The following is a 7783-nucleotide window of genomic DNA, read 5'->3' on the forward strand; positions in this document are numbered from 1 at the left end:
GATATTTGGGTTTCTTCTAAGCTACTTAGTGCTAAGTGTAACACCTTAAAATTTGCATGATTTTAAAATAGGATAATTTGAATTATTATGCCTTTTCATGAGCATTTCAATTTAGAAAAGTAATAACTTTGTTAATGTTAAAACCATCTATATGGTCTAGTTACATGTTTGTGCATACATGCTGTTGCATAGTTATTTATGATGATTGGGTTTAGTCAAAATTTCAAAAGAATTTAAATTTGAATTGAATTTGGATTTGAAAATGTGTTTAAGAAAATAAAAAGGAATTTCTTTTTCCTCCCTCTCCCTTCCTGGCTTTCTGGCCCGCTCGGCCTTCTTCCTCTCGTGCGGTCCGCTTCAGCTTTCCTCTCCGCAGCGGCCTAGCACCACTTCCTCTCCCCGTCGAGGCCCGCAGGCCCAGCGATGCTACTGTAGCAGACCCGCTGTTACTGTAGCAAAACCGCCCTGAAAAACCGCCCAGGGGGTAAATTAGACGGTTTTGGAAAGTTCAGGGGGGTAAAACAGACGGTTTCATAGTTGAGGGGGTTATGTAGACCACCTTCCATAGTTGAGGGGGTGGAGTAGACTTTTTCCTTAGTAACAATGTTAATCTTGTTACCAGCTCTGGAATTTTCATGGTTCAAGTCCTAACTTGATTAATAATTATGTCACTGTATTTATAAATAAAATATGATAAATTCCATTTCAGTTTTCAAAACCAAATATAAGTTTGACTTAATTCAACTTAGGTATTTCTCTGAAATATCTTATGCATCCTTTTATATAGTTAAAATTAACAAAGCCTATGGTTCTCTTTTATAAAAGCAAGCCTTTCGATTGTTGTATCTTTCGCACCGTAGCTCTGATTAGCATGCTATTCGCGTCTATGTGTTCGTAGCGACGTGTAGAACATCTTTAAAACCTTTTTAGTTGTTATTTCATATGTTTGGTGTACTATTCTAATTTAGTTCTATTGTTTGCTTCGTGTATGATTGCATGGACGCTTGCATGGTGCTTTAAGATCATGTCCAGTCGATGAGCTTTACGTGTTGATCAAGAAGCAGATCTTTGAAGGTTTGGACTAGAAGATTGATCTGAGTTTAAGACAAGTAAAGCATGGGATCTTCCTTGTTGTCCTATTCACCTTAATATCATTTTAATCATATGCATGTGCCTATCTTGGCAACTGTAGTAATTTTTCTAGCTATTTGATATCCTAGATTCCTTGATTTCTGTGGGTTTATACATTGGGCAGTATGATGCTAGTGCTCAACTAAAGCCATGATCTTGTAACTTGACTAATGGTATATGCAATAAACACTAAAATATGCTTTTTAGCAACATGAAACCAGGGGGCTAGAGCATTGGGCTATGTTTATGGTGCTCTAGAATCCTCTTCCTAAGGACTTATCTGTAAGTGATCATCCGAGACTAAGAGTATAGCTGTGAGGGCTACATGGCTCTGGCTTTAGCTCAGTATAATGATATTTTCTAGCTTGTTAGAGGTTATCTTTATTGGCATAAGAATAGCTTGCCAAATTAAGTATAGGACATCCTCTGTCCCCTTGTGTATAGGCTACGTGTCATTGTGCCATCGGGAAGGGGGGTTCCTATATCTGTTTGCCGAGTGAATCTAATGGCCCTAACTTGCTAGACGAACCTTTAAAAGGCTTCATAGTGAACCCTGCCGACCTTCCTTGAAAGTAGGTCAAGAGATTAGCTATCTCAGGCAAAAGGATAAATCATGACTCACAGTGAAAGTGTACAACCTCTGCAGAGTGTAAAACTAGTATATCAGCCATGCTCATGATCACGAGCGACCTTAGAATCCTTACGGAATAGATGATGAACACATATGATATTGATGATGAAGATGCTCACTAATGATTACTATTTATGCTATTCATTATTTATGTTTACCTGATCATGTGTTTATGTGGGCTTGTGGATAAACTTGTTGCCACCCTATTGCTAAAAGATGACTCATTAAAAGCTGATTGCAGTTAAACCAGTGTCAACCTTTTGAGCCTCATAAACCCCATGTTATATTTGTTGAGTACGACATGTACTTACGCTTGCTTTACTTTTTAAATCTTTGAAAAAAAATCCCGGACGGGTACCAGATTGCTAGAGTTTGGAGGAATTAGGCTTGTGATCAACCAGTCAGTTATCCCTGTGGAATTGGAGTCTTCACCTGAAGATCGGAGTTGTCTTTCCGCTGTCTGCTGTCTAAGGTTATATCCTTTATACTAAGTACGTTATATACTGAGCATTGTCTTTCGATATTATCCTTATTTGTAGCTATATGTGAGATTTGACTTCCTGGGCTCATATATGGTGTGTATCTGGTTTTGTTCTTAAAACCGGGTGCTACACTGAGTTTGACAAGTGAGCACCACAACAACTCATTAGACTCGTCTAGGTCAAGCTACTAGTTTTTTAAGGTCTATGTATTAATCTAGGAGGAGTAAACATGTACATACAAAAGTAAACAACAAACACTCTACACCACCACCATCGAGAACCAGCACACGACCTTAGCAATGACATGACAGACCACCACAATCAAAGATACCTGCAAAACCAAAGCAATTCTACAAATTGCAGCAACAACTACCGAGGAGTTTCACTAAACGATGCCTCCAAGGAGGAAATGACGTCCGTAGAGGCCGTCTATGCCAACCGAAATATCGGCATAGGTTTTTCAACAAGGAAAAGAACCCCTAGGTAGAGGTGGGAATAGGTAAGAGGGCATACGACAATGCCTCCAACGAGGTAAATGACGTCCACTGGTGTTGTCATTATTAGCATTAGCGTAGCCGAGCAAGGACTTCTCCCAAAGCCCCCATCCCAAACCACAAGCCTAAAAGCATGGTTCTAACTGAAGTGAGTCAGCACCAGCGAGATGTTGCAGCCACACACCAAACGAGTCACCGGCATGCGTGATTCGTCGTTGTGGCGCTAGCCTCAGCCGTCGCCAGCTTGCCAAGCACCGAAACACCTCGGGTCAACGCACCGTGTTGTTACAAGGGCCAAGACAGTCCTCTAGCGCCACACATAAGACGATGAAACACCATGTTGGTGCTTGTCTGCCGAGAGTTGCCTTTTGCAAGTTGTCGCAGTCGCGACAACAGGCCATTGGCATGTGTGGCCAATCGCCGCGACGCCAATCAAAACTAACTGCAGCCAACCTAAAGTCGCTAACCTCAGCAAAACGCTCCGAAGGTGCTCGACAACCCATGTGCTCGTCAAGGATGCCACCACCGTATAACTCTGCCAAAGACTAAGATTAGTTGTCGTCGATGCCATCACCAAATAGACTATTGTGCTGCTCGTGGTGGCCGTGACATCATAGGCGGTGGTACGATGAGAGCCGCTGGGAGGACGACCGCAGACCACCTCCGTCCCCGCTACGAGTCCTCCACTGTTGTCGGGGTTGCGCCCTGGAGACCATGCTGTTGTTGCGCCACCCAAGCTGCAGTGCACGGATCCGGCATGGGAGACGACAGATCCGAACCCCTACGCTGCAGATCCAGCCTTGGCCTCACCGGCCGATGCAAGGAAGAATGAATCCTCGCCGCTGCCATCCTTGTGGTGGACACCAGATTGGGCCACCGCCACCGCAATGCTTTGGCCGTGCCGCCTCGCCCTATATCCGGACCTGGAAGCCATGGATCCAGGCCGAACGGCACCGAGTTGTGCCATGTCGGAACCAAACCAAATCTCCAGCCTTGCTACACTGCCGCCACCGTGAGAGAAGGAGCCCCGCTGTCGCCTTCCTTGCAGCTGTCAGGTTTCCAGCCGTCCACTTGGGTGGCGGTGAGGGAGAGGGAAGGCGCTGGCCTTGCCCCCGAAGAGCAGCGAAGGTGCCACCCGTGCCACCCAACGGGAACGACGCGGGGGCTGGGTGGGAGGAGGGGAACCTTTAAGCTACTAGTTTGTATCCTCTTTATAGCACCGCCAAAGAAAAAATAAAGTCCTGAACTACGATAATTGTTACTCAACTCCAATTAACGCTTAGAGCTCGTCCATCCTTAACCTCGTCGCATATCATTTAACATCGAAATCCATCGATAGGGGCAAGAAACTCATTGATTCCCATTAATCAATCATCATTGTAGCCTAATTTATAATACCTTTGCAAAACACATATTAGTCACAAAGATTGTTGCGTCATTGCTCCTTAAAATCGAATTAGGGGCCTAGATGCTTTTAGGTATGTTGCTGTTGTGGCCAACGTTTTCCTTCTGTGGTGGGCAGTGTTTTGGTTGTGTATTAGATTTAACAACCCAGCCCATGCTATATAAGGTGATATATTGTGAGTTATCACGTGAATTTTTAGTGCAATTAATCTATTTTTCATGCATATGCTAATCATTAGTTTTATAGAAATGAAGGCTGGACTCTTGAAGGTCCTATGTGCAGGATTGTTAACTCGCCTCGTGACCAGAGGGAGAGATCATGCCGCTTAATCTTCAGATCGAAACCGCTTAATGGTCTCCAGAAACAATGTATGCGATCTCTAGCCACCAAAGAACAAACATTCAGTAAAACATGGTACGCAGATGAGAGAAATCAGAACAGAAGAGATCAACAAACGATTAAGGAAGCATCACATATTCAGAAGTTGAGCAGAGCTCAGCTCGAGTTCTCACATTTAAACCGAACCTCTGCAAGTTTCCGGCTTCCACACAGATAAACTCAACTTGTACCACGATACACGACAACACGACCCAGCGACACGAGCGATGAAACCTAAGCTAGTCGCAAGGTGGAAGAATTATGCATACCAGACACCATCCTCGATTAGTCGATTTAGGTTAGGTGTGAGCGCGCACTGCTGCCGGCGGCGTCCTCCTACTTGTCAAGGATGAGCTTAGTGGCGAACTTCTCGTCCTTGATTTTGTTGTGCATTTTATATAAGTACATAGCCTTCCAGTACGTTGTTGCAGCCCAGCTTGTTTTGGTACTCAGCAGCAGCCTCCTGCACCATCTTGTTGATCTCCTGTTTGTCAACCGCCCCTTGTTCCGGACGATGGCGGTGATCTTGTTTTGCTTCATGTCCTCAGCAGAGACGTTCAGGATGCCATTCATGTCAATGTCGAGGGACACCGTGATCAGGGTGCCAGCGGGTTCTGGAGAGAAGCCGGACAGCTGGATCTCGCACAGGAGGACGTTGTCCTCGGTTAGGAGGCCCTCACCCTCGTACACCAGGAGCAGGATCTCAGGCTGGTTCTCAAAGTCTTTGAAGACGTTCAGCTTCCTCACCGCCGCCGGTAAGGTGGTGTTCGACGGGAACAGCAAAGTTACAATGCCCGAACCGATACCCACACGACGGAGCCAGCGGGCGGGGGCCCTCCCTTAAAATTTTATGCATACATGTATTAAGTAGGAGAGGCTAAGATTAAGAGAAGATAAAAAATGCTCTATTCTTTTGTTCAGTCCCTCCTAAATTTTTTTCTGGCTTCGTCGCTGCTCCCAGGGACAGCCCCGTGACGTCGTGCAGGAGCCGGCACCGTTCCTCCAGACTGGCCTCGCAGCTCAGGATGGCGGCCTGGACAGCTGCACCGCAGGCCGCGGCTTCGTCGGGGTTGACGCTCTCCACGATGTGACCGCAGGCAGCGACCTCGTCGGGGTTGACGGCGCTCTCGACGATGTGCTCAGCGTCGAAGAAGTCCTCCAGGAGCTTCCGCACCTTGGGCATGCGGGTGGAGCTGCCCGCGAGCACGATGTCATGCACGCTGCTCCTGTCAACCATGGCGTCAACCATGGCGCCACGGAGGCATTTCTCCACGGTCTCCATGCACTTGCTGAAGAGGCCCTTGTTCTGCTCGTTGAACCTGCCGCGGGTGAGGGTGGTGTAGAAGTCCATGCCCTCGTACAGCGAGTCGATCTGGATGGTGGTCTGCATGGTGGACGACAGCGTCCGTTTGGCAAGCTCACTGGTGGCCATCCTCAGACGCCGCAGCGCTTGCGTACACCTGCTGATGTCCTTGTTATGCCTGTGCTTGAACTCCTGGATGTAGTAGTTGACCATGCAGTCGTCAAAGTCGTCACCGCCCAGGGCGGCACCGGCTGTGGCCTTGACCATGAAGATGCCACCGTTGACGGTCACCAGCGACACGTCTAAATTGCGAGCCCCAAGGTTGAAGATGAGCACGTTCTTCTTCTCCAAGGTCCCGCTGCTGCTGCTGGCCTTCCGGTTCAGCATGTAGGCCATGGCCACGGCGGTGGGCTCATTGATTATGCGCATCACATCGAGGCCGGCAATGGCACACGCGTCCATGGTGGCTTGCCTTTGGGAGCCATTGAAATGGGCAGGCACGGTAACCACGGCCTTGTTGATGGTGCAGCCAAGGTGGGCCTCAGCGATCTCCTTCATCTTGGCCAACGACATTGAGGAGATCTCCTCGGGGTGAACTGCTTCTCCTTACCCTTGTAGTTGACGATGATCATCGGCCTGTCACAACGGCCGGCGATCACCTTAAACGGCCACTGCTTTATGTTACTTTGCACGGATGGGTCAGAGAACCTCCTACCAATCAACCTCTTCACGTCTGCAACCAAATGGCTGGCAGAATCAGTCAGCTGGACCATCAACTCCCAGCACAAAAATACAAGTACAATATGCTAATCTGTTATACAAATCTTAGCATTTACTGTCGAAAGAAATAGATGAATTCTACTTTTTTCAACCAATTCTGTTCGAAATTACTACTGAAAAACAAGTGAAGAAAAGGAAAATTTTCCAAGCGTACTCAGTATCAAGTGAATTCTATTTTATCATCAAAATTATAGTCACAAGCTGCGCAATCCATCTAAACCGATCAGAGGTGCACCTACATCAGACTACCAGAGGCAACAACTTATATATATCGATAAACCAAGAAAAAACTAACTGTAATTACTTACTGGTTACAATTTGCAAACCTGAATGAATATTGCAATCACTAGATCACTACAAGTAAGTTCTAGGAACAAAGTATTACAGCAAGACAGCAGCATCTAATTCTGAACGAAAAAATTCACAGATGGGTTCACCTTCCTAATGGATAATCCTTATTACACATTGAGCTCGTAAACAAAGCAGCTACTGCTCTGAACAAATGACTTCCCAAATCCCAATAATGGTTACTGCAACTCATGTCGCCTGTAGCAGAGCAGATATTGTTCAGACAAAAACAAATCCCAGTAAATGTACAAGCATCTGAAGCGTCAAGGGCTAATGGAACATTTGGCCACATAAATCTAGGAAAAACCGCTGCGCGTGCTCACATAAGGAGTCAAACAAGGCTAGCTGGTGGTCAAGTCCGAAGTCCAAACTGAAGGAAAGGGAAGAGGAGGGCATCTAAGATGTGACACATGCCGAAGACGATGTTGTCCAGATTCATGTCGACCTGCTTCTTGGCGGCGTCGCCGAAAAGCCGATCGGTGTCATTGAAGGCAACATACGACGGCGTGGTGGTGTTGCCCCGGTCGTCGACGATGATCTCGATGCGGCCCTCCCGCCACACGCCAACGCAGGAGAACACCGTCCCCAGGTCGATCCCTTTAGCCGGCCCCTCCCTCTTCACCATCTCTCCCTCTTTCACGATTCATGACTCACGAGCGACGACCCTAACACATCCAAACCCGCAGGGGTCTTCTACTACGGGAAATTTGGATTTAAATCTGTCGAAAAAGTGGGCTCCATGTTTTGGTTACCATTTTTTCTATTTTTCTCCTTTCTTAAATCTTCTCCTAATACGTATGAGCCACCGGAAAGGACCTTTTATGCCCCTGG

General features: G+C 46.7%; 1 pseudogene; it reads right to left on the reverse strand.

Moving 5' to 3' along the window:
* Window positions 1-2503: 2503 nt before the first annotated feature.
* LOC136461801 (heat shock cognate 70 kDa protein-like) lies at window positions 2504-7577 on the reverse strand (annotated as a pseudogene).
* Window positions 7578-7783: the final 206 nt, after the last annotated feature.

The sequence above is a fragment of the Miscanthus floridulus genome, chromosome 1, assembly GCF_019320115.1.
Source record: "Miscanthus floridulus cultivar M001 chromosome 1, ASM1932011v1, whole genome shotgun sequence".
NCBI lineage: Eukaryota > Viridiplantae > Streptophyta > Magnoliopsida > Poales > Poaceae > Miscanthus > Miscanthus floridulus.